At 44.2% G+C, this 25,202-nt stretch overlaps 1 protein-coding gene and 1 pseudogene across 2 annotated transcripts in view; one reads left to right on the top strand and one right to left on the bottom strand.

Moving 5' to 3' along the window:
• The first annotated feature begins 66 nt into the window (after window positions 1–66).
• Window positions 67–25,202, top strand: part of IFT81 (intraflagellar transport 81) — a 200,573-nt gene continuing 175,437 nt past the window's right edge. The window contains exons 1-2 of the mRNA XM_082641357.1: window positions 67–170; window positions 861–949. The gene's annotated coding sequence lies outside the window, so the exon portion shown is untranslated. The remainder of the gene's footprint in view (window positions 171–860; window positions 950–25,202) is intronic.
• On the bottom strand, window positions 7,056–8,011 carry LOC309814564 (myelin-associated neurite-outgrowth inhibitor-like; annotated as a pseudogene). Its single transcript has one exon. The product of its transcript is annotated as a myelin-associated neurite-outgrowth inhibitor-like (transcript).

The raw sequence follows: 25,202 nt of genomic DNA on the forward strand, positions 1-25,202 counted from the left end.
CCGCCGCCGCGCCGCCCGGCTCCGCGCTCTGCACCCAGTAGCCGGACCCGCCGCCGCTTCCCCGCACAGGAGCCCCGCCCGGCGTGGCCGTTCGTGGGGGAGGGCCCGGAAGGAGGCGGCGCTGACCCTCGGGGGACGGGGCCGGGCGAAAGGCGTGACCTCCCCCTCGGGTACGAGTGCCGCGCCGCCTCAGGAGGGCCGGGGGAGAGCGACCCTCTCGGGGGGAATGGGGCCTGGGGGAAGGGGTGACCTCCTCGTTGGGAACGAGTGACCCCTTCTGGAGAAGAACGGGGGAATAATGACCCTCCCCCCCCGAGGGCCTGGTGGAACGAGCGACCCCCTCCTCCTCAAGGGGGGTGGGCTCTACGGGGATGGGATGACCTCTCCTTCAGGAACGAATGACCCCATGAGGAGGACCAGGGAGGAGCGGTGACGCTCAGGGGAGATAGAGCCCTCAAGGAGAGAGTGACCTCCCCCTTGGGAAGGAGATAGCCCCCCAGGGGCGGGAGGGGTAATGAGCGACCCCCGTGGGTGTCTAGGAGTGAGCTGGGGGCGGGGTGGGGCGAGGCGAGGCGCTGGGGGCAGCTTAGGGGAAAGAGCATTCTCTTTCCTGCGGGCTCCAGTAGGGGGCAGCGCTGCCTTCTGGCTGCAGGAGGGAAAGCCTAAATATCCGGTACCCTAGGGACCCTTGGCTGGAGCCACACACGCTGCAAAATAGCCCTCTTAGAACTGAAGCCAGGTCACATACCTACTCCCATTCCGATGCTTCCTTAGTTGTAGGACGGGAGGAAGCAGCCTGAGCCTGGTGAGGGGTTTCTGTGACCATCCTTTGAACTGAGAAAGTTTTATCACAACTTTAGGGAGAATTGGAAAATAGAGGGAAAGTGGAGGAAACACCCACAGTTGCACCACCTGAACATAATTTTCCACGTGTGTTCATTCCCTTCAGGTATGTTATATATTTAGTTTCATTCATTCATTCAACAAGTGTTAATAAACACCTTCCGTACCAGGCACTGTCTAGTGAACAGAACAAACCCAAAAGTTCTGCCTTCATGGAGTATAAATTCTAGCAGATAACTGTGTATACGTTTTTAATTTGTAAGCAGTCAGTGATGGTACTTTTCAATTCCTGATTCACACTACATGTTTTCCATGTTACTGCAGACTTGTCATAACGATAATTTTTAATCTATGGATTGTTTCTTCAGTTAGGGATGATTTCCTTAAGCGCTGTCATCTGATTGTTTCTAGTTTGTGGATCCTATGCATAATCTTTTTTTTTTTTAAGAAGATGTTGGGGGTAGGAGTTTATTAATTAATTATTTTTGCTGTGTTGCGTCTTTCGTTTCTGTGCGAGGGCTTTCTCTAGTTGTGGCAAGCGGGGGCCACTCTTCATCGCGGTACGCAGGCCTCTCACTGTCACGGCCTCTCGTTGCGGAGCACAGGCTCCAGACGCACAGGCTCAGTAGTTGCGGCTCACAGGCCCAGTTGCTCCACTGTATGTGGGATCTTCCCAGACCAGGGCTCGAACCCATGTCCCCTGCATTGCCAGGCGGATTCTCAACCCACTGCACCACCAGGGAAGGGAAGCTCCCTATGCATAATCTTTAACACACCATTTTAGGTCTTTTCCTGGAAGTGAGATTCCTAAGCCACACCACCTTGTTTTTACAAATATAAGAAGGTGAATAATAATAAAATTTGAGGAAGACAGTATCTGCCTCTGGAGATGGACTTGTCATGTTAACAGGAGGAATAGAACTTCCACCTGCCTCAGTTCAAAATGGTCCCAGGAAAAGGTGGTGACAGTTTAAGTGGGATTTTATTCATTCTTTGACAGGTATTTACTGAGTGCCTGTTGTGTGCTTAACAATGTTCTAGATGCTAGGCATATGAGGGTGGACAGATAAAGTCTCTGCCAAAATGGAGCTTTGTGTAATTGAGGGGACTTAAATTCTATGTAGAAAAGAAAAACCCAGTCATTAAATTCTCATTGGAAAGAAACTTAAAAATACTTTTCCTTAAGAGTCAAAACACATTTACAGCTCTCGTGAATACTTACCCCATAGTAATGAGATGGTCCTAGCCTTACAGATCTTGAATTTAAATGGTTTGTTTGTGTTTTTGAACAAAGTCAGTTAAGAGAAATGTACAAATAAAAGTTTTTGTAAGTGCCTAGTGGTAGTGTAACCTTAGGCCCAACCAGAGAAGCTGATCCTGAAAAATGATTAGGAAAAAAAAATTATTTCATTTACACTCTTGCCCTGAGTTTATCTCTTTTTAAAAACAGCTCTCTTGAGGCATAATTGACATACAGTAAACTGCACATATTTAAATTATACAGTTTTATAAGTTTGACATATGTACACACCCATGAAACCATCAGCACAATTAAGATAGTGAATATATCCAGTGCACTAGCTAGAGTAATCTTAGTTTATAAAGTAAAAGTGACTGCTGATTACAGTTGGGATTTTTAACATAATTTTTTTTTTTTGCAACGCAAGTCAATCTTTATTGAAAATTGCAGTGTTAATACATAACAATTCTTGTTACAATAAACGTGCTTTTAAGAATTTTAAGTCTGAGCTTATCTACTCATCAGATTGCATAAAAAATTAAAATAGTATGCATTTACACAAAATGTAATTGGCTCAGGATGGATGTTCCTTTGTATTGATTGACACCTGAAGTTCAGTGCAGAGGTGACGGGTGCCTTTAACACTGGAAGACAATGCTGGCTTAAGTTTTTTAAAAGTACTATGAGAATGGTCTAAAAAAAAAAAAGCAGTATTCAAAAATCATTAAAAAAAAAAAAAAAGGAACGATTTCCTAGTCAGTAACAGTGGCTCCCTGGGGTCTCTCTTGAGTGGCCATCACAGTAACCCCACCAGGAACACATGAGAGCTGGCCTCAGGTCCAGCCCAATTATTCTACTGACCACTGGTCTCCACGAGGACCTACAGGAGACTCCAATAGGGCTCAGGAGACCAAGATAAGACACTTGTCATCTCCAACACACCAATCCTGGGAGCACAGCATCCCCTGAAGCTCGCTGCAGGCTCCCTGCCCAGAGGTGCCAGCCTCTCCTTGGTCTCCCTGTCCCAAGTGACTTGACATTGGTCCTGGGGATCCAAATAAGATTACTCCAGAGGTTTTCTGTTCTTCAAGTGAATAGGGTGGGGAAAGAGGCAAATCCTCTGCAACATGTAAGATCAACTCTGCAACTTTCTATCTGAAAAGATCAGACCCTCCTCTGCACTGTGTCCTCTGCAGGCTCCTTTCAGAAAGCTCAGGTTGAGCAATAAGCAGCTCAGGAGAAAAAAAACACACCAACATTTGAAACGTACTAGAGAGGAGAGTCACACAGTCCACCCTTCCCCTATGCCAGCCACTCCTCTCTAGAGACACACCCCGTCCTTAGAAAGCACCAAGAGAAGAACCAGAAGCTGTACCCCACCTCAAGCCCCACACCCTTAAGCCTGCCCTTGCACGGCCAGAGGATGTCAGACAGGCGTCCTGTCCCATCTGGGCAATGCCCAGGCTGGCAAGAACTGGGGTGTCCAGCTGTTAGCTGCCAGATAGGGAGAAGGTGGCCCAACTGGTCGGAGTAATACTCTTTCCAAATGTTTACAAAGGACAGGTGAAGAAGTCTGAGTTTCCTTCTTAAAAAGAAGGCCCCAGGGCTTCCCTGGTGGCGCAGTGGTTGAGAGTCCGCCTGCCAATGCAGGACACAAGGGTTTGAGCCCTGGTCTGGGAAGATCCCACATGCCGCAGAGCGGCTGGCCCCGTGAGCCACAATTGCTGAGTCTGCGCGTCTGGAGCCTGTGCTCCACAACAGGAGAGGCTGCGATAGTGAGAGGCCCGCGCACCGCGATGAGGAGTGGCCCCCACTTGCCACAACTGGAGAAAGCCCTCGCACAGAAACGAAGACCCAACACAGCCATAAATAAATTAATTAATTAATTAAAAAAAAAAAAAAAAAGAAGGCCCCAATACTGATGCATCTGGTTCCTGCCATCCTTTCACCACCTGCTGGCAGGACAGCACTACCAGAGATTAGTATATCCCAAGCCCCAAGAATCTACTTCCTCTTGTTTGAAGTGCCGATGCCAGCAGATGGAGTGAGGCACTGCATGCCCAGCTTGGGAAGGGCAGGGCGAGTACCGAGTACCAACCAGGTGTCCAGCCCATGGCCCAGGACCACTCTCAGCTCCTGTAAATACTACATTTGCATAGCACTCAAGAAACAGAGTCATATAATACAACTGGTAGGCCTAATAACTAAACCAACAAGAATGTTGAGAGAAGATCAAACACGAGAGACAAAAGATTCTGGAAGCGCTTCTGTGCTTGTCACCACCAATGGCCCTGGCCCTAATGCTGGCCTCAGTTCTCAGAGGCAGCAAGCTGATGGGACCGTCACTCATCGTGAAACGTTCAGTTACCTGGCCCAGATCCAAACAGGGTTTCCCTAAGAAGAGAAAGATACCTTCTAAACCTTAGGGGAAGGCTGTAGAAAAAAAAATTTTTTAAATGTCCATGATGATATCTATGTTTATAGGAATTAGTTCCTTTATTTGCCTGTCTCAGCTTCTAAAATAACTGTAATTTAGCTGAAAGACTCTCAAATTAGGAATGTTACATATAAAAAATGCAAAATTTCTCTGAATGTTGTACTGTTGTGCTTAGGATATCAAATTATGCAACTTTGTAACAGAAGCTATATTCCTTACTTTTACTGGAACTAAATGCTGCTAAAATTACAACATATGATAGTTTTGTTACTATTCATTATATCCAGATTCTTACCTGCTAGACAAGATCTACCTTTCACATTTGATAGCTGATGCCCTGATAGTTTCACAATTGAAAAGATTTTCACATAGATGTATTCCATAATGGAAAAATATTTGATGAAGTCTCCCAACTCAACTTCACAAAAGGGAAACAAGATTTTTTTAGAAATTACAGGGGGGAAAGTGTTTATAAAGCTGATATAAATGGGGAGAAAACGCAACCCACTCTTTTCTTTCTCTTGAAAACACCGTTTAATTCAGTGCTCGTGAAAACATTCACCCTGTGTGTGCCAAGTCTCAGGCAAGCTGGAAGAAACAGCCTATATAATTTCTCATAACTTCCTCCTGAATTCAAATGACTCCAACCCTTACAGGTAGTCGCATGTGTGTATCTGTGTATGTGCACTCTGTTTGGGACTTTTAAAAAACATATACTAAAATCATATTTTTTCCTAACTTATTACACTAAATTGGGGAAACCAGCTTCTCTGTTACTGGATCAGTTCAGGCCCTGGAGAACATATCAATATTACAAACCGCCCACTACACAGATGGAATTACCAACAAAGAGTTGAAGAAGTGGACACTGTGCCTGGGGTAAATGACTGCCACACACACACACACACACACACACACACACACACACACGAATACACACATACAAAGGTAGGTTAAGTGCTCTTGAAGCAATTTAAAATACTTATTAGTAAACACACTATGTTATAGACATTAGAAATAAATCTTCTATTTACAATGATCCATGCAAAAATATTCCCAAATTTCTTATCAAATAAAAGGTGAAAAAGAAAATTATGAAGAGTACTCACTATAAAAAATAAGGTTACCAAAGTCTCAGGGGTCAGGTATCCCACTCACCATCCGGGGCTGAATGCCACCCCAGTGCCAGAGCCCTGACCAGCTGCTGGAGCCGTAAGGAGAGTAAGGTGCCCTCCCCACCTGAGGCCCACAGCGCTTGAAACGATGATGGGGTGGAGCAGGGGCACCCCTGCCCCTGACAGACCGCTGAAAGGGAACAGCCCTCACCCCCCACCCCCTCTGACTTCATCTGAGGACAGACCCCCACACACACCCATCGATACAAGTTGGGCACATTTAGGCAAAAAATCCTCTCGGTTTCTTATGTACAATATTCAGATTTTAAACACAAAATCCTTTCTGTAATAAGTTCTGGCAGGCAAACACGTTCTGATGCTGCCTGGCCCTTTGCTGTCCACACGTGCTTTGTGCTGAGTGTCCTCAGCCGCAAGAAGATATGGCCAAAGGGGCTCACCGACAACAGGCGCCAGCCCTTCCCTCACACCTCCCCACAGCCATGTCCACGAGCGCCCTCCAGATGGTCTCAGAGGACAAGTCCCCATCAAGTGCATGGGCCGAAACACAGCCACAGCCCTGCTTCTCTACAAGGAACAATCAATATCCAATAAAGTTTTGTTCCCTTTTAAAAGTTCTTAAATATACAACTTTCTTCATAACACACAGCTGAGTGAAGCCTTTGCCCTTCTTTGTGAGAGGGAGAACAACAATGCCTACGTATGTTTTCAGGTGACTCAAACATTTCCCCCGAGGGGCTGGGGGAAAGGAATGATTTTTCTAAGCTAAATAAAGGAGAGGCCAATACCTCCTCCAAGTGTGGCTGGTTCTCTTTCACATATCTTCCATCCCAGGAAAATAATTCCGCTCTACATAGGACTTTGCCATTAAACATATAGAAAGCATCATCTCTATCTGTAAGAGATTTGTAATGAAAATTTAGATAGCAGAGAAAATTGCTTTGCTGATAGGTAAACCACCTTTTGTCCCTAACTGGATTCAAGGTAATCCCTAAGGACGTCCACATCACACTGACCCCACGAGCCTAAATGGAGAGAAAGCCATTAACCTGGCTGCACCCCAAGCAGCGGTGGCCTCCCCACACTCTCCCTGTCCCTGCAACTCTCTCCCAGTGCAGTCCGTGCAAAAGGAACAGATGGGTGGAAAGTAGAAGTCCATGTTTCCAATTGGCAACCCACGTCAACCCCAAAAGGCTGAAGAATCATCGAAGAGATTTCAGATGCTCTGTGAAGAAATTCACTTTAACACTTATAACTTTAAGACTGCATACATTACAAGAGTGCATTAATGATACAAGTTGTAAAATACTTTTCCATTCCTTTGGATTTTGCATATGATGGTTCTGCATCAGTCACTGCAGGTAGATGGAGCAAGCTTTGTTTTTGTGTTGTTGTTTTTTTTCTTAAACATGCATTCAGCTAGATATGATTCAGAATAGATTAATGCTCCCTTTTTATCATTACAGTTAGCTAAAAAATTGCCTGGCAGCCCACCAAATAGGATTTGTTTTAAGACCAACCCACAGAGTCAGTGGGAGACTGAGGGCGCTGGGACCTGCTGGGCCGGCCGTAGTAGTGTTTAGCTAAGTGTTGAGAGCATTAAGAACAAAGTCCTGGTTGGAGGCCCAAGGCCTGCAGCGCCAGCTGTGGAACCTCCACGACGTGACTGCACAGCTCCATCCTCAAACGTTTGCAGGGTGATCACCACTGAGGGGGCACATAGCTGTAGGTGGGTGTTCCTGGGGCCCGATAAGTGGGCACAGTGACGGGGTGGGGGGCGACAGGAGTTGGGGAGTGGGCGGGCAGTCAGCAGGGTACCTGCTGACATGGCTATAGTGGTCCCCGCCACCGTGCCCATGGTGACCCCGTTGCCTCTAGGCAGAGGGATGGGAGCAGGGGACACCGTCGCTAGCATGCCGTTGGGCTGCACCACTGTGGTGTGGTGCATGACGTGAGGGGGTACTGCATACAGGGGCTGGGGGTAGTACGTGCCTTGCTGTGCGTGCGCGCTCTGCTGGGGGTAGGCACTTGGCAAGGGGTGTCCAGCGGTCTGGTAGGGGTTGGGGGAGGAGGAGTACGGTGGCACCGACCCGCTGGTGGAGGAACAGGACACTTTGTAAGGTGTGCCAGGAGTGTAACCTGTTTGGAAGGTAGGATTCGCTCCAGGGTACGTGTTGGGGGAATAGGCAGGAGATGCTGCGTAACGCATGGGGAAACCAGCTGGAAATCCAATTTCTTTGGCGTTTGCATAGGGAACCGCAGAAGAACCCGGGCTGTAAACAGGATTCATGATTTCAAGAACGCACCGCGGCGGCGGCCTGGGCCTCGGTGACCAGCGCTCGCCGGCCCGGGGCGGGCTCGGCGAGGGGCGCGCGCCGCGGAGGGCTGCTCCGATGCGCGGCTGAGCCGCGAGGCCCAGGTTGCCGCCGCCGCCTCCCCGGTCCGCGTTCCCCCTCGCCCAGCTCGGCCCGGCCTGCCTCTTCGCGGCCCGCGCTCCCTGCCGACGCTGCGCAGCCGCCCCTCACATAATCTTAATCACATTCAGTTGCATATTGTATGCTTGGCTGAGTGTAGTCAGTTATTGAGCAACTCTGGGAACTTAGCTTAAGAAAAAAACCACCAAGGTTTTTAGTAAAGATGTTAAGACAACTCAACAAGGAAAGAATAGTCTTTTCAACAAATGGTGCTGGAACAACTGGATATCCACGTGCAAATGATGAAGTTGGACCCCTACCTCTTACCATATATGAGAATTCACCCAAAATGGATCAAAGACCTAAATGCAAGAGTTAAAACCATGAGTCATATGAAGACATAGGTGTAAATCTTTGTGACCTTGAATTAGGCAGTGGTTTTTTAGATATGACACCTGAAGTTCAGGTGACAAAAGAAAAAAAGTAGATAAATTGGACTTCATCAAAATTTAAAACTTTTGTGCATCAAAAGCCACTATTGAGAAAAAGAAGACAACCCACAGAATGGGAAAAATCATATATCTGAGAAGGGTCTAGGATCTTAAAGCGTTCTTTAACTCTTATAACTCATCAGTAAAATGACAACCCAACTAAAAATGGGCAAAAAGTTTGAACAGACTTTTCTACAAAGCAGATACACAAAAGGTCAATAAGGATATGAAAAGATGTTCAATATCATTGGTTACTAGGGAAATGCAAATCAAAATCACAGTGAGATACCACTGCATCCCACTAGCATGGGTATAATCAAAACAATCGACCATCAAAAAGATGGCAAGGCTGGAGAAATAGGAGTATTCATATACTGCTGGTGGGAAAGTAAAATGGTGCAGCTGCTTTAAGAAAACATTTTGGGGCTTCCCTGGTGGCACAGTGGTTAAGAATTCGCCTGCCAATGCAGGGGACACAGGTTCGAGCCCTGGTCCAGGAAGATCCCACATGCATGCCGTGGAGCAACTAAGCCCGTGTGCCACAACTACTGAGCCTGTGCTGTAGAGCCCGCAAGCCACAACTACTGAGCCCACGTGCCACAACTACTGAAGCCCTCGCTCCTAGAGCCTGTGCTCCACAACAAGAGAAGCCACTGCAATAAGAAGGCTGTGCACCACAGCAAAGGGTAGCCCCTGCTCAACGCAATTAGAGGAAGTCCACCCGCAGCAACAAAGACCCAACACAGCCATAAATAAATAAATAAATAAATAAATAATTTTAAAAAGATACGTTCATGTAAAAACTTGTACATGAATGTTCATAGTAACATTATTCACAAGCCCCCAAAAGTGGAAGTAACGTACATGTCCATCTACTGATGAATGGATAAATAAAATGTGGTCTATCCATACAATGGAATATTTAGCCATAAAAAGGAATGAAACACTGACACATGCTACAATGTGTATGAACCTTGAAAACTATGTTAAGTGAAAGAAGCCAAGTACAAAAGGCTACATATTGTATGATTCTATTTTTATGAAATGCCCAGAATAGGCAAATCCACAGAGACATGGAGTTGATCTGTGGTTGCTTAGGACTGGGGGAAAGAAATAATGGGGAGTGATCGCTACCGAGTATGAGGTTCCCATCTGGGATCATGAAAATGGTCTGGAAAACAGATAATGGTGATAGTTGCAGAACGCTTGTGAATCTACTAAAAGTCACTGATTTGTACATTTTAAAAAGGTTGTAGGACTTCCCTGGTGGTCCAGTGGGTAAGACTCTGTGCTCCCAATTCAGGGGGCCTAGGTTTGAGTCCCTGGTTGGGGAACTAGATCCTGTATGCGTGCAGCAACTAAAAGTTCGCATGCCCAACTAAGAAGGCTGCATGCTGCAACGAAGATCCCGTGTGCCACAACTAAGACCCGGCGAGCCAAAATAAATAAATAAATAAAATTATTTTAATAACACAAAATTAAATAAATAAAAAGGTGGCTTTTATGGTATGTGAATTATATCAAATTAAAAAAAGAGGGCTTCCCTTGTGGCACAGTGGTTGAGAGTCTGCCTGCCGATGCAGGGGACACGGGTTTGTGCCCCGGTCTGGGAAGATCCCACATGCCACGGAGCGGCTGCGCCTGTGAGTCATGGCTGCTGAGCCTGCGTGTCCGGAGCCTGTGCTCCACAACGGGAGAGGCCACAACAGTGAGTGGCCCGCGTACCGCAAAAAAAAAAAAAAAAAAAAAGAAAGGAAGAAAAGAAGGAAGAAAAAGAAAGAAAGGAAGAAAGAAAGAAAGAAGCAGGGAGTAGACAATCAAGGGCCTCAGAAAAAAAGTACCTACCACATAATAATGAGGCCAAACCTCATGTTCTTTCTTCATAGGGGAGCACCTCAGACCCTCACCCAGAAATTATTTTTATTTTAGACAAAGTTCCAACAGTCTGGATTGTCCGTTTCCTTTGATGCATGGTAAGCCAGTTCATCACAACATTCTTCTTCTAAAAACTGCCCTTCCTCACAGAGGTGGCCCCAGCAGGCATTTTTTTTTTTTTTTTTTTTTTTTTTTGCGGTACGCGGGTCTCTCCCGTTGCGGAGCACAGGCTCCGGACGTGCAGGCTCAGCAGCCATGGCTCACGGGCCCAGCCGCTCCGCGGCATGTGGGATCTTCCCAGACCGGGGCACGAACCCGTGTCCCCTGCATCGGCAGGCGGACTCTCAACCACTGCGCCACCTGGGAAGCCCCAGTAGCCATTTTTATACTACATGACCTTATCAATCGGACCACAGGGAAACCTAACCCAAAAGGGCCAATCTGATTCTCTCCTCTGGCACTGGCACTGGGAGAGAGGCAGCTCTTTGTTCTCTGCAAGTGACCAGAACTGAGTTGATGTAACCTCAGGGTTTGTGGCAGAGTCATGTCTATGGAGAAGCCAAGAAGGGGAGTTTACAGAAGCAAAAGAAAGAAACCGGACAGGCAAAGGAAGCAGAGGTGAGCAATACTAAGAAAATGGCCTCTTTGGTTTCTGCTGAGTTTCTACTTCCTGGTTCTGCCTCCTTGGTTCACTTTCGCCCTTAAGGTACCCCCATAAGCTTATACTAAATGTTCATTTTTTTTTCTTAAGCTAGAAGGCTTTTGAAAGTTGGGATTGAAAAGGCTTTGGCTATAGCGCTAGGTTCCAAGAGATGAAAAATGTACTGTCACTGGTAATGTGGGCGTTAAAACAAATGTTTGTATGAATGCAGCAAATTAGAGATGGGAGGCACTGCTTGAGGCCACCAATGCTAAGAGCAGCAATAAATAGATTAATAGTTCATAAAAAGAAATAAGTTCCTATAAAAAGCTCCAAAAGAACTGCAAAAAGCTCATCAGTCTGTTACCATTTAGTTGTGAGGCCAGCAGTGGCTGAACTCAGTGCATATTAGGGCATCGTTTGGTTATAGCACAGTCATTACAATGGCCTCGAGATGCAAAAGGCCAGTCAGATGAAGCTGTATGCTTCAATGAAAAAGACGTTTAAATTAATGTTCAGGTATTTATAGATGTAAGATTCACTTATCTGGCACGTAGACATTGTAAAATCTGTCATTGTATAACATAATGACAGATGCATGTGCTCCAAATGTGTAATTATATATCTCCAGAAACAGCACATTCCCTAAATAAAGAACAAGTTGGTAGCAGAAGTGAGGAATAAATCACTTTATAATTTTCCTGTTGCTTTCCCCATGGAGTTCTTGAGGCTAAAGCCAGTGTGGAACATAGCCATATGTTCCATATCTAGTAGGCCGTATGTTGACCATATCTGCTAGATCAGTGGGTCTCAACCTATCAGACTCAAAGTTCCTTTAAAAAGAAATATTTTCTAATATCCTGTTAGGAGCCCTGAAAGAAATTAATATGAAATATAATTGGCCTACACTCAAATATGTATATGTAAATGTGTATATATATATAAATGTTTAGTTTGCATTTTCATAATGATTAATCTTGAGCTTTTCAGGTGCTTATAGGCCATTTGTACATCTTTGGAGAAATGTCTGTTCAGATCCTTTGCCCGTTTCTTAATTGGGTTATTTGTCTATTTTAAGTTGTAAGTGTTCTTTATATATTGCAGCTGCAATTCCTTATCAGATATATGATCTGCAAATGTTTCCTCCCATTCAGTGGGTGGGGGGAATTATAGCTTATCAAAATGGAGAAAATGGGAAGTATGATATTCTTGCAGATGAGCTGGACCTGTTTCTGAAACTGTGTCTTAAAATCTCAGCACATCTGACATTTGGTTTCAGGGTAGTATAAAGTCCTCAGAGACCACATCCTTTGGTAGGCAACAGAGAATAGAGGATGGATAGGAAAAAAGCTGTGAATACAAGAGGTGATGGAGCAGTTGTGAGGTCGACTTGCGGGGGTTGTATCTGATATTACTGAAAACAAAGGTATTCAGGAGTGGATACAGTGTGTGCCAGACACTGGGATATATATGATTATTTACTAGTTATGCATCCTTAGATGAGCTATTTACTTTTGGAGAGTATGTTTCTTTTTTTTTATAAATTTATTTTATTATTTAGTTATTTATTTAGGCTGCGTTGGGTCTTTTGTTGCTGCGCACAGGCTTTCTCTAGTTGTGGTGAGTGGGGCCTACTCTTCGTTGTGGTGCACGGGCTTCTCATTGCGATGGCTTCTCTTGATGCGGAGCACAGGCTCTAGGCATGAGGGCTTCAGTAGTTGTGGTGCATGGGCTTAGTTGCTCCGCAGCATGTGGGATCTTCCCGGACCAGGGCTCGAACCCGTGTCCCCTGCATTGGCAGGCGAATTCTTAACCACTGTGCCACCAGGGAAGCCCGGGAGTATGTCTCTTTATATGTAAAACGGGGATCGATGTTATTGTGTCAAATATGATATCACCTTTATGATATTAATAACAACAGCTAATATGCTGCTAAAAGCTTTATAGGCTTCCTTTCACTTGGTCTCATGTGAACCTAGGTGGGCACTGAGGGGTAAAACTGAGACTTAGATCATGCAAGGGGTTCAGTCAGGATTTGAGTCCATGTCTGTCTGATTCCAGAATCTTTGCTCTTAAATATTTCATTATGTAGCTTTAAAATGCTGTGAAATCGTTTTGTCCACTAAATCATTGTATAATATTATGTGGGACTGTTTTTATGGTTCCATTGCTTGGTACGTTATGTAAGTTTAAGGGATAATGAGGATTGTGGGGGTCACCTTGAAATGGGCGAAGTCATGCTTGTGGAGATGCTAGTTATTGGAACCCCCATACATTTCATCATGTTCCCCGACATTAGCATACGATGTAATATCTTCTCAAATTTACTTGGAAACTATTAGATACGTAATTATTTGGAAGGATTACCCAACAGACTCAGGAAAATAGGACCTGAAGATACAGTCCCATTAGTGTCAAATCTGATAACTTTCCCAGATGGTGTCTTTTTTTTTTTTTAGTTTTTAGTTTTAAGATGGTGTCTTCATTACTGTGGGGGACAGAATAATGATCCCCCTGAGGATATCAGTGTTCTAATCCCTGCAACCTGTGACTGTGTTACGTTATATGGCAAAAGGGACTTTGCAGATGTGATTAAGTTAAGGATTTTAAGACGGGAAGAGTATCCTGAATTATCCAGGTGAGTTTAATCGCAAGGGTTCTTAAAAAATGGAAGAGAGGCTGAAGATCAGAGTCAGAAAAGGCCTGTGACAACAGAAGCACAGGTGAGAGTGATGAGATTGCTAATTGGAGGCCATGAGCCAAACAATGAAGCTTTCTGGAAAAGGCAAGAAATGGATTCCCCCCAGCGCCTCCTGAAGGAACACAGCCTGCCAACACCTTGATTTTGGCCCATTAGACCCATTTTGGATTTCTGATCTCCAGAACTGTAAAATAATAGATTTGTGTTTTCTTAAGCCACTGAATTTGTCATTGTTTGTTACAGCATCAATAGGAAATGAATATAGTTACTAACTCCATAGAAACACTATAAGCATAAGATTCTTTTTTTTTTTTTTTTTTTTTTTTTTTACAGCAAGGAAACACTCATTCTCCACTTGAATACCATGTTTGAGATTTAAAATCATGTTTGGCAGTGTACTGCAGGATGCTAAATAAGACTTCACCCATATTGCTTTGGATTTCTTGATATCTTGCTATGTTTTCCATCATCCATTGGAACAATTAGTTCAGTTTCCTAGAAACATTTGAACAGTAGTTAGAAGTTTGCCCAATAACCCAGTACCCTCCAGGCTTTTTTTTTTTTTTTTTTTCCTGGCTGTGTTTGGTCTTCATTGCTGCGGGTGGGCTTTCTCTAGTTGCGGCGAGCAGGGGCTACTCTTCATTGCGGTGTGCGGGCTTCTCATTGCAGTGGCTTCTCTTGCTGCGGAGCACGGACTCTAAGCACCCGGGCTTCAGTAGTTGTGGCTCGCAGGCACTAGAACGCAGGCTCAGTAGTTGCGGAACACGGGCTTAGTTGCTCAGAAGCATGTGAAATCTTTCCAGACCAGGGCTCAAACCCATGTCCCCTGCATTGGCAGGCAGATTCTTAACCACTGCACCACCAGAGAAGCCCACCCTCCAGGTTTTTAAAGTGAAGAATGTTACTTGTACAAGTCAGAATGTGATACCAAATAAATGGTGACAGCTTTGCCAATAAACAAGAATATGCTCTTCCATGGCTAGGAAGGGAGACTGCCACAGCTGACAGGTCTCGAAGATACATAGAGAAGCATAAGATTCTTAATTCAGATTAAGCTACAGAGAATTTAATTTACTATCCTTAGTCTTTAATCTTTGAACCATTTGATTTATTTTCTTTGGGGAGGATTTTGGTGTATGTTTTTCTATGTATACTTGAATACCTGGCAAGGGACTAGAGCTTGAGGGAGATGTACAAAGCTAACTTAATTAGGTAAATCATTATTCCTCCCCACAACATATTTTTTATAAGCACAGAAAATAAATCTCTCACCCAAACAAGGTAAAAGCTTCAAGACTATTTGTGTGAATTTAGATTTTTTTCTTAAAAAATAAGTGGAAAAATAAAGATGTTTAACAGAGTAGAAGTGTTTCCCCCATTTAGTGTTCTTTATGACTTTTTTTGTGGTAACTAGATAGGTCTCCTATTCAATGGTAGAAAAAGGCTGATGCTGTGATTGGTAATGCACAGAGACAAAGGCTGCGAAGTACAGAGATTTTTTTAAAAAATTTATTTATTTTTGGTTGTGTTGGGTCTTCGTCGCTGCGTGTGGGCTGTCTCTAGTTGTGGTGAGCGGGGGCTACTCTTCCTTGTGGTGCATGGGCTTCTCATTGCGGTGGCTTCTCTTATTGTGGAGCACGGGCTCTAGGTGCGCGGGCTTCGGTAGTTGTGGCATGTGGGCTCAGTAGTTGTGGCTCGCGGGCTCTAGATCACAGGCTCTGTAGTTGTGGTGCACGGGCTTAGTTGCTCCACAGCATGTGGGATCTTCCTGGACCAGGGCTTGAACCTGTGTCCCCTGCATTGGCAGGCGGATTCTTAACCACTGCACCAGCAGGGAAGTCCAAACGTGGAGGGAAATTTTTTTTCTTTTTTGGAGGTGCCGAGCAGCATGCAGAGATCTTAGTTTCTTAGTTCCCCCACCAGGGATTGAACCTGTGCCCCCTGCAGTGGAAGCGCAGAGTCTTAACCACTGGACCGCCAGGGAAGTCCAAGACTTTTATCTTATTAATCTTTTCATAGAATAAGCTTTTAGTTTTGTTAGTCGTCTCAGTTGTTCTATATTTTGTTGATTTCTGTCCTAATAGTTATTTCCTTCTTTTTTCTTTCATTTGGTTCTGCTGCTTCTTTTCCAGTATTTGAGTTGAACGCTTAGCCTCATGTCTTTCTTAACCTTTCTTGTTTCCTGATAAATGTATATAAAGCTATAAATTTCCCTTTAAAATAGTGCTTTCACTGTCTGTGTCCCACCAATTTTGACGTGTGGTGTTTTCACTATCATCCAGTTTTAAACATTTCCAAGAGTCATTTAGCAATATTTTATTTGGTTTCCAAATATTTTAAAATTTTATCTTTTTTTAAAAATAAACCTTATTTTTTAGAAGGGTTTTATTTATTTATTTATTTTTATTTTGGCCATGCCGTGCAGCTTGTGGGATCTTAGTTCCTCCACCAGGGATTGAACCGGGGCCCTCAGCAGTGAAAGGGCCGAGTCCTAACCACTGGACTGCCAGGGAATTCCCTAAAAATTTATCTTTTCAAAATTAATTTCAAATTTCATTAAAATGCAGTTGGAGAACCTGATCTATATCATATTGTTCATTGGGAATATTGAAGGAGATACATGCATGTCTGTTTTGCAAATGTTCCATGTGCACCCTAAAAGAACATGCATTCTTAGTGGGTGTTGAATTCTCTGTATATCTATCAGCTTGAGGGTGGCCCTCTCGAAGGAAGTACTTTTGAACTGAGATCTGAATGTCAGGAAAGAGCCAACTCTCTAAAAATCTGGGGGAAAAGGATCCCAGGCAGAGTGGACAGCAAGTGCAAAGGCCCTGATGTAGGAATGAGCTTGGTGTGTTCCAGGAATAGAAAGAAGACCTGGAACATAGTGGGCAAGGAGGAGAGTGAGGTGAGGTAAGATCCTGAGAGGTAGTCAGGGGCCAGATCAAGTAGGGCCTCAGAGGCAATGGTATGGACTTTTGATTTTAACCAACACAGTAAATTCATTGACCACACTTACCAGGTGATGTGCTATGACCTTTATGTAAGCCCGTTGTCAAGTACAAACTGATCGCATTTTATACGATGGGGGAAGCACTTTGAGATCAAAAGTACCTTAGAGATCATATTAGAGATCATATTTAGTCCAGTCCTTTCCTTTTGCAAATAAGAAAACTAAGGTGAGGTTTAAAAGGGTCTCACAGTTAGTCAGAGCCCAGGCTTTGGACATCCCCCTGTCTCTCTGATAGATAAGCTCTTAAAAGGGAGGACTCCACTTTCATTTAATTTCATTGAAATGTTATTGAAAGGAATCTTATAAGCAAAAATCATGCTCACCCATCCTATTTACTTATTTTGTAAATCTAGAGTTTTGCAGATAGAGTTTATTCAAAATGAGTTTCCCACAGGGACTTCTTCCTTTCCTCCAATATTCTGCTCTCATTTTACCCCTCTCTGCTTCACTTCAACATTTGGACCTGTTTCTATGAGGCAGCCACTTCAGCCTGCCTTATATTCTCCTGGGCACGACTGTCCCATTTCCAGGATGACCTGTCCCAGCACTTTTTTGATAAGGCCTCTGTGGCACATTCAGAAAACCTCCGCATCACAAAGATACACACAGTAATTACCTATCGGTACTGCCTGGCTGCATGTGGGTTTTCTCACCTTACCTACCTGGGAGGCGAAGCCACTCTGCCCTCCCAGTGGTACGGGAGCTAATGTGGATGTACCCTGAGCAAGCAAAGCTGAATCCAGCTACTGCGCCAGGCAGTCCTCAAATCATGAATGGGCACAGTGTACATGTGATGCCTCCCTGCCTGTGAGCCTGGCTCCACACAGGCATCAGCAAGTGCCTCTGGGAACGTAGTCCTTTAGTGCTTTATCTGCTGAAGGCAGATTTATTCCCATCAGAGAGGTAGAAATTTCTTCCCTGATGGTGGATGGCAAAGTCAATACCTCAGGCAAGATCAGTGCCTCCAATTCCATCCGAAGAAAGCCAAAGGTAAGATTTATATCCACCAACCACTGGTTTATCCCTTCTTCTTTGCGTATCCTCACAAATATTGTTCTCCTGGCTTGCTGGCCAAGCTGGGGATCTCCACTGGAATATTTTCTTACAAGACACATTTATATGTGGTTGGAGGAAACAAAAAAGTATGAACAGCAAGCAATCACCAAGCCTCCAGTTGAGACTCAGACTAAGAGAATCTAGACTGCAAAAAAAGTATATATATTTTAATGATATAAGGAAATTTCCACAAAATATAAAAATCCCACAGTTGCCTAAGCATTAGTTTTTGCTTTTGTTGATTTAAAAAATTGTGGTAAATATACATAACATAAATTTAACTTTTTTTTTTTTTTTTTTTTTTTTTTGCTGTACGCGGGCCTCTCACTGCTGTGGCCTCTCCCGTTGCGGAGCACAGGCTCCGGACACACAGGCTCCGCGGCCATGGCTCGCGGGCCCAGCCGCTCCGCGGCATGTGGGATCTTCCGGGATCGGGGCACGAACCCGTGTCCCCTGCATCGGCAGGCGGACTCTCAACCACTGCGCCACCAGGGAAGCCCAAATTTAACTATTTTTAAGTGTACAATTTAGTGGCATTAAGCACATTCACAGGGTTGTACAACCATGACCGTTATCCATTTCCAGAATTTTTTCATCATCAGCAGCTTTGTGCCCGTTAAACACTAACTCTTCATTTCCTTCTCCCCCCCCAGCCCCTGGTAACCTTTATTCTACTTTCTATCTCTATGGATTTGCCTGTTCTGGGTATTTCATATTAATGGAGTATGTGGCCTTTTGTGTCTGGCTTACTTCACTTAGCATAATGTTTTCAAGGTTCATCCATGTTGTAGCTTGTGTCAGTACTACATTCCTTTTTATGGCCAAATAATATTCCATTGTATGTATATAACCCATTTTGTTTATCCATTCATCTCTTCATGGGCACTTGGGTTGTTTCCACCTTTTGGCTAATGTCAATAATACTGCTATGATCATTTGTGTACCAGTATGTATTTGAGTCCTTGCCTTCAGTTCTTTTGGGTATATACCTAGGAGTGGAATAGCTGGATCATATAGTAATTTTGCATTTAAGTATTTGAGGAACTTAAATACATGAGGAACCCAAGCATTAGATTTTGTATTTAAAATATTTTTGTCACAATTAAAAAGAGAGAATCGAAGTATTTGTTATGGCTGCCATAATAAAGCACCAGAGACTGGGTGGCTTAAATAGCAGAAATTTGACGTACAAGATCAAGGTGTCAGCAGAGTTGGTTTCTTCTAAGGCTTCTCTCTTTGTCTTATAGACAGCCATCTTCTCCCTGTATCTTCACATGACCTTCCCTCTGTGCCTGTGTCCTAATCACCTCTTCTTATAAGGACACCAATCAGATTGGATTAGGAGCTACCCATGTGATCCCATTTTACCTTAATTACCTCATTAAAGGCTACATCTCCAAATACAGTCATTTTCTGGGATAATGGGGGTTAGAACTTCAACATATGCATTTGGTGGTGGCGGGAGCAAGATTGAGCCTACAGGAGGGGTAGAGCCAGCCATATGCCGACTCTTTTTTAAAAAAATTTATTTATTTATTTATTTATTTTTGGCTGTGTTGGGTCTTCGTTGCTGTACGCGGGCTTTCTCTAGTTGCAGTGAGCAGGGGCTACTCTTCGTTGTGGTGCGCGGGCTTCTCATTGCGGTTGCTTCTCTTGTTGCAGAGCACAGGCTCTAGGCGCACGGGCTTCAGTAGTTGTGGCTCACGGGCTCTAGAGCGCAGGCTCAGTAGTTGTGGCACACGGGCTTAGTTGCTCCACGACATGTGGGATCTTCCCAGACCAGGGCTTAAACCCATGTCCCCTGCATTGGCAGGTGGATTCCTAACCACTGCACCACCAGGGAAGTCCATATATGCCAACTCTTGACTGACTTACCCAAAACAAATCATGGTAGAGGGAAACACAAAAGATGGTTTTTAAGCTTCATTTCTGGATTTCAGGAAAACGCCATTTGACCTTTTCTGATATCTCTGAATTTGTTATTATCTGTGACATATTTCAGTGAGGATTGAGGTGAGTCTTCTTTGTCTCCTTAAATTTGCATTCAGGGTTAAAGGCTTTTAATAAATATCTTTGCAAGAAAAAAGTGAACCCTAATTGAAGACTCACATCTCCCTTAAGTAAGAAATGTCCTGCAGATTGTGTTCTGCCTTGAACATCTTTCAGTGTCATTTGCTATCCTTCTATGGCATCATTTTAAATAGCTGCATATAGTTCTATTATATGAGTGTACCATAATTTATTTAACCAACCCTCTAGTGTTGGATTTAAAGGAATTTTTAAAATTCTTACTCAGATTCTGTTCTTTCTGTTACCACCACCCAATTAGTAGCCTAGGTTGCTTTTTGAGTCACTCTTATATGATTCCAGCAGACTTCTAAAAGTAATCTCCCTTCCCAGGGTTTCCCCCTTCACCCAACATCCTCATGGATGTCTGAAGGATGTTCTTAAGTCACTGCTTTCCTCATATCTCCTGTCAACCCAAGAATGGCTCCACCTTAACTTTGCAATTGGTCCAAACATCTCAGCCCTTAAAAAAAGAAAAAAAGATTTCCCCAAATCAGCCTCTATTTAACTTTCATCCACTTTCTTCCCAATCTGGGGAGCCAGTCAAGTCTACCTGTAGTCTTAGCACATACCATACTCATTTCTCTGGACCTGGCTGGTGCCACTAGTCCTGTTGGAAATACCTTTTCTCATCCCACTGAATGTTTCCAGTCTCTTCATCTAGGAGGGCCAGCTCATGTGTCACAAGCTTCATAAAGCCCCCTGTGACTACTCTTGTCTGTATGGATTTTATTTTGCCTTTCTTTGAGCTTCTGTCTCACTGAGATGGGACCACATAGTTTATGAAGCAGTTAAGAAGTAAGCTTGTGTCCCTCCTGGCTAACTAGAAGGTCCAGAGACCTTGTTGTAAATGTCCCAGTCACACTGGCCATCTGACAGTTCTTGGAACACACTCATTTCTTTCCCACTTCGGCGCTTTGTGCTTGCTGTCCCTCTGCCTGAAATGTCCTGCCTCCAACTCGTCATGGTCAGTTCCTTCTTGACATTCAGATCTAGTTTAAATGTCACTTCCTTGGAGAGGCCACCCCTGACCCCTGTCAGAAATAACTCCATTGTTTTTAGCGCAGCGCATTGCTTATTTCTTTCAGACCCTTTATCCCAGGCTGTGCTCCACTCATCCCTTTACACATTGCTTGCCCAACTTCTGCACTTCACCTAGCCTCCAGGACAGCCTGTCTGGTTCATTTGTTTATCCTGGCACCTACCCAGTGCCAGGGTGCTCAGTAAATGTTTGCTGAATGAATTGGTGAGATTGGATGGAATGGAGAAAGAGAAGAGAGATAGTGAGGCTGTCCCTTGGATTTCTGACTTGGGAAACTGAGCTGATGGCAGGTGGTGCTACTAACCGAGCTTGGGAGTTCCAGAAGAGCCCATGTGGGTGGGGGTGGAGGAAACAGAGATGATTATTTCTCCTCTGTACTTATTTGAGTTGCCTCTAAACTATTTAAGTAGAATATTCATCCACACATGGTTAAATATATGGGCCTAGAGCTTAGGAGTGATGCTTGGGCACTGTCCAAATAACAATAATAGCCAGCATCGTTAGACATGGTTAACACTTTAAATAACAATAATACCTAACTTTTTTTTTCTTTTTTTTGTAAATTTATTTTTGGCTGCGTTGGGCTTTGTTGCTGCGCACAGGCTTTCTCTAGTTGTGGCGAGCAGGGGCTACGTTTTGTTGCAGTGTGCGGACTTCTCACTGCAGTGTCTTCTCTTGTCGCGGAGCATGGGCTCTAGGTGCATGGGCTTCAGTAGTTGCAGCACACGGGCTCAGTAGTTGCGGCACACAGACTTAGTTGCTCCAAGGCATGTGGGATCTTCCCAGACCAGGGCTCAAACTCATGTCCCCTGCATTGGCAGGCAGGTCCTTAACCACTGTGCCACCAAGGAAGTCCAATAATACCTAACATTTATTGACCACTTACTCTGTGCCAGGCAGTGTGCTAAGTGCTTCACATACATTTACTCTTAGAACATTTAATATTTAATACAACCCTTGGATACAATGATACAACTAAGGTTTCTAAGAATTGGGTAAACTGAGGCCACTCCGCTAATTAGTGGGCGGGCTAGGATTTGAAGCCAGGTGGTCAGTTTCCAGTGTCCCAGCTCTTCCCCACTGCACTAGTGTGCTGGAATAGACATGCAGGCACACAGAACCAAGCTCTCATTGCCTTTGAGGAGCTTCTTGTTTCCTTGGGGAAATAAAATAACTCATAACCTACTGTACTCAACAGCCTTGCCTAAGGCTTGCCTAAGGCTCTTATCCAAGCCTGTCAAGTATGGTAATTATTTGATTAAAATGACTAGTGTTGACCTCCACCTCTGATTCCTGAAGACTCACATACATATGACCTTCATAATTCATTCAGAAGAACTAAGGAAGTTGGAAATGCAAAATCCTTTCCATAGATCATCATCTGTTTTGGAAACATGATTCATAACCCTCTTGGGACTGGGAAAGAGGAAACTGAAAGATCACAGTAAAACTGAAAGAAGATAGTGATGTCTACATCTATTCAAAAGAGAGCAGAAGGGGACTTCCCTGGTGGCCCAGCGGCTAAACCACACTCCCAAAGCAGGGGGCCCGGGTTTGATCCCTGGTCAGAGAACTAGATCCCACATGCCACAACTAAAGATCCCACATGCCACAACTAAAGATCCCGCATGCCGCAACTAAAGATCCCACGTGCCACAACGAAGATCCCATGTGCCGCAACTAAGACCCGATGCAGCCAAATAAATAAATAAATAAATAAATATTTTTTAAAAAAGAGAGAGAACAGAAGGATTTCAATCAGCGGACCCTCAGGGATTCCTGGAATGATGACTGCATTGGATTAGAGTATGGGTTGAGAAACATACAAGCAGCAGAAAGTGTAACCACACCCAGTGCACTCAAATGGTTACTTTGAATAAATGGGGGTAGTGGTCTCAGTTCCCCATGGGCTCTAAGAAACAGGGCTTTGTGCAGACAGTGAGTGCACAGAAGCCAAGCCTCTAATTTTTTAGGGCAACTGGCTTTAAGGGTATCTTAATCACCTCCTGTTCACCGCATTGGTAAGGGAGGGATTCCCACCCTAGGGGTATGGGGATGGCCGAACATATGACACCCAGCACTGGACAGCTGAAATTGGCAGCAGTTCATTGGTCACATATACTCACAGCACAGGGAAGAAGGACACCACACGCCCTGCAGGGTCACATGGGGGTCGCATTTAGGAACAGAGTGAACAACCAGAGGCAGTGGGAGGCAAGCTTACTTTGTAGCACCCGGAGGGTGAGGTGTCCTGTGGGTCCCACAGGAGAGTGTTGTTGGTTCTTGGATAATTCCGTGGCCTGGTTGGGAACGCAAATCCACTATGCAGGCATCAGCAGCAACTGCATCTGGTCCATCTGATGAGGAAGGTTGTTTAACTAGGTGACATTTTCGATCAGACCAAGAAGAAAAACTTGCAGTTAAGCCAAGCTAGGCCTTCCTGATTTCACCAGATGTTAAGGCAGCACGTAATTTTAGACCTTGATTTTAGGCCTTACACCACAGGGTGGATGCATCTGTAGGCTCTGTTGACTGCCCCTTGTCTCTAGATTTGGCACATTCTTGACCCTGACCCAAAGCTCAACGAGTGTTCTCATCCCCACCAACTTGGGACAGGAGATATTCTAAAAATCAAGGCATAATGGGAATTCCCTGGTGTTCCAGTGGTTAGGACTCAGTGCTCTCACTGCCGGGAGAGGAAGAGCAGGAGAGAAAAGAGAATCAGTCCATTTTGCTGCCTATTTGGGACATGTGTTTCACAGAGTAGGGAAAGACTGAAATGAAAATTAAAACTATATCTATCTACCACCACTCTTGGCGATCAGAATGGTCTTTTAAAAATGAAATATAATCTTACCAGGCTCCTACTTAAAACCCTTCAATGGGTCTCCATTGGTCTTTCTTAAGATAATGACAAAACTCCTTGCCATGACCTTCAAGGCTCTATGCGTTCCAACCCCTGCCTGTCCAGTCTTACCTCATTCCTTACTTCCCCATACTATTTATGGAGCAGGCATACAGGTCTCCTTTAAATTCTGAAAACCTTCTATGCTTTTTGTCAGCCCCACGACCTTTGCACATGCTATTGTCTTGGCCTAGAATGCGCTTTCCTCCCCAACTCACATAATTATCTAGAACTTATCCTTCAAATTTCAGCTGAAGAGCTCCTTCCTCAGGTAAGATTTCTCTGATTTCCCCAAATAGGTCAAGTTCCCCTATATAGGCTCTCAGAGCATCTTTTACCTTCTTCATCATGATACTCATCATAAGTTACAAGTTTATATTTGTTTTAATTATTTGATTAATGTCCATCTCCTCACATCTCCATGAGAGTGGCAACCTTATTTATCATTGATCTCTAGTAAGTGCCTAAAAGAAAACTCCTGTTTACCTATACTCTACTCGTAACACTCTGACACCAAATGTGCGTGGGGTTTTCCCACACCAACCAATTCTCCAACTCTCCAGACACCAACTGGGTGTCTTGCAGTTCAATTATGACATTAATTACCTGGAGTTAGCATAGACTCCACAGGTTAAGGGTTCAGTCCTGCAAGATTGTCCTCCACTTCAGACACCAGTCATGTCCAGGGTTGTCACCTGTACTTCTGACCAACTGGTTATAAATTGGGGGTTCCTATAACCCCCTCTTCAGGTTCAGTAATTTGCTGTAGTGGCTCATAGAACTCAGGGAAACACTTACATTTACCCATTTATTATAAAGGATATGTTAAAAGATACAGATGAACAGCCAGATGAAGAGTTACATAGAATGAGGGCCAGAAGTGTCCTGAGTGCAGAAGCTTTTGTCCTTGTGGAGTTGGGGGTGTACCACCCTCCCCATATGTGGATGTATTCATCAATATGGAAGCTTTCTTAACCCCACAGTGTAGGAATTTTTATGGAGGCTTTATCACATAGTCAAAATCGATTATTAACTCAATTTCCAACCCCTCCCCACTCTAGAGGATAAGGTGGTAGGACTGAAAGTTCTAAGCTTCTAATCATGGCTTGGTCTTTCTGGTGACCAGCCCCCTTCCTGAAGTTATCCAGGAGCCCACCAAGAGTGGCCTCATTAGAACACAAGACAGTTCTAAATTCCAGGGGACTTAGGAGCTCTGTGTTAGGAACTGGGGGCAAAGACTAAAAACATATCTTTGTATGTCAAAGTGCCTCTGCATATATGTTGAATGTTTGTGTCAATGAATGAGCTAACTGATTTGGGGATCTTCTGAGAAAAGAAAGTAAAA

This window comes from Mesoplodon mirus (assembly GCF_964341445.2).
Source record: "Mesoplodon mirus genome assembly, chromosome: 13".
In the NCBI taxonomy this organism is placed as follows: domain Eukaryota; kingdom Metazoa; phylum Chordata; class Mammalia; order Artiodactyla; family Ziphiidae; genus Mesoplodon; species Mesoplodon mirus.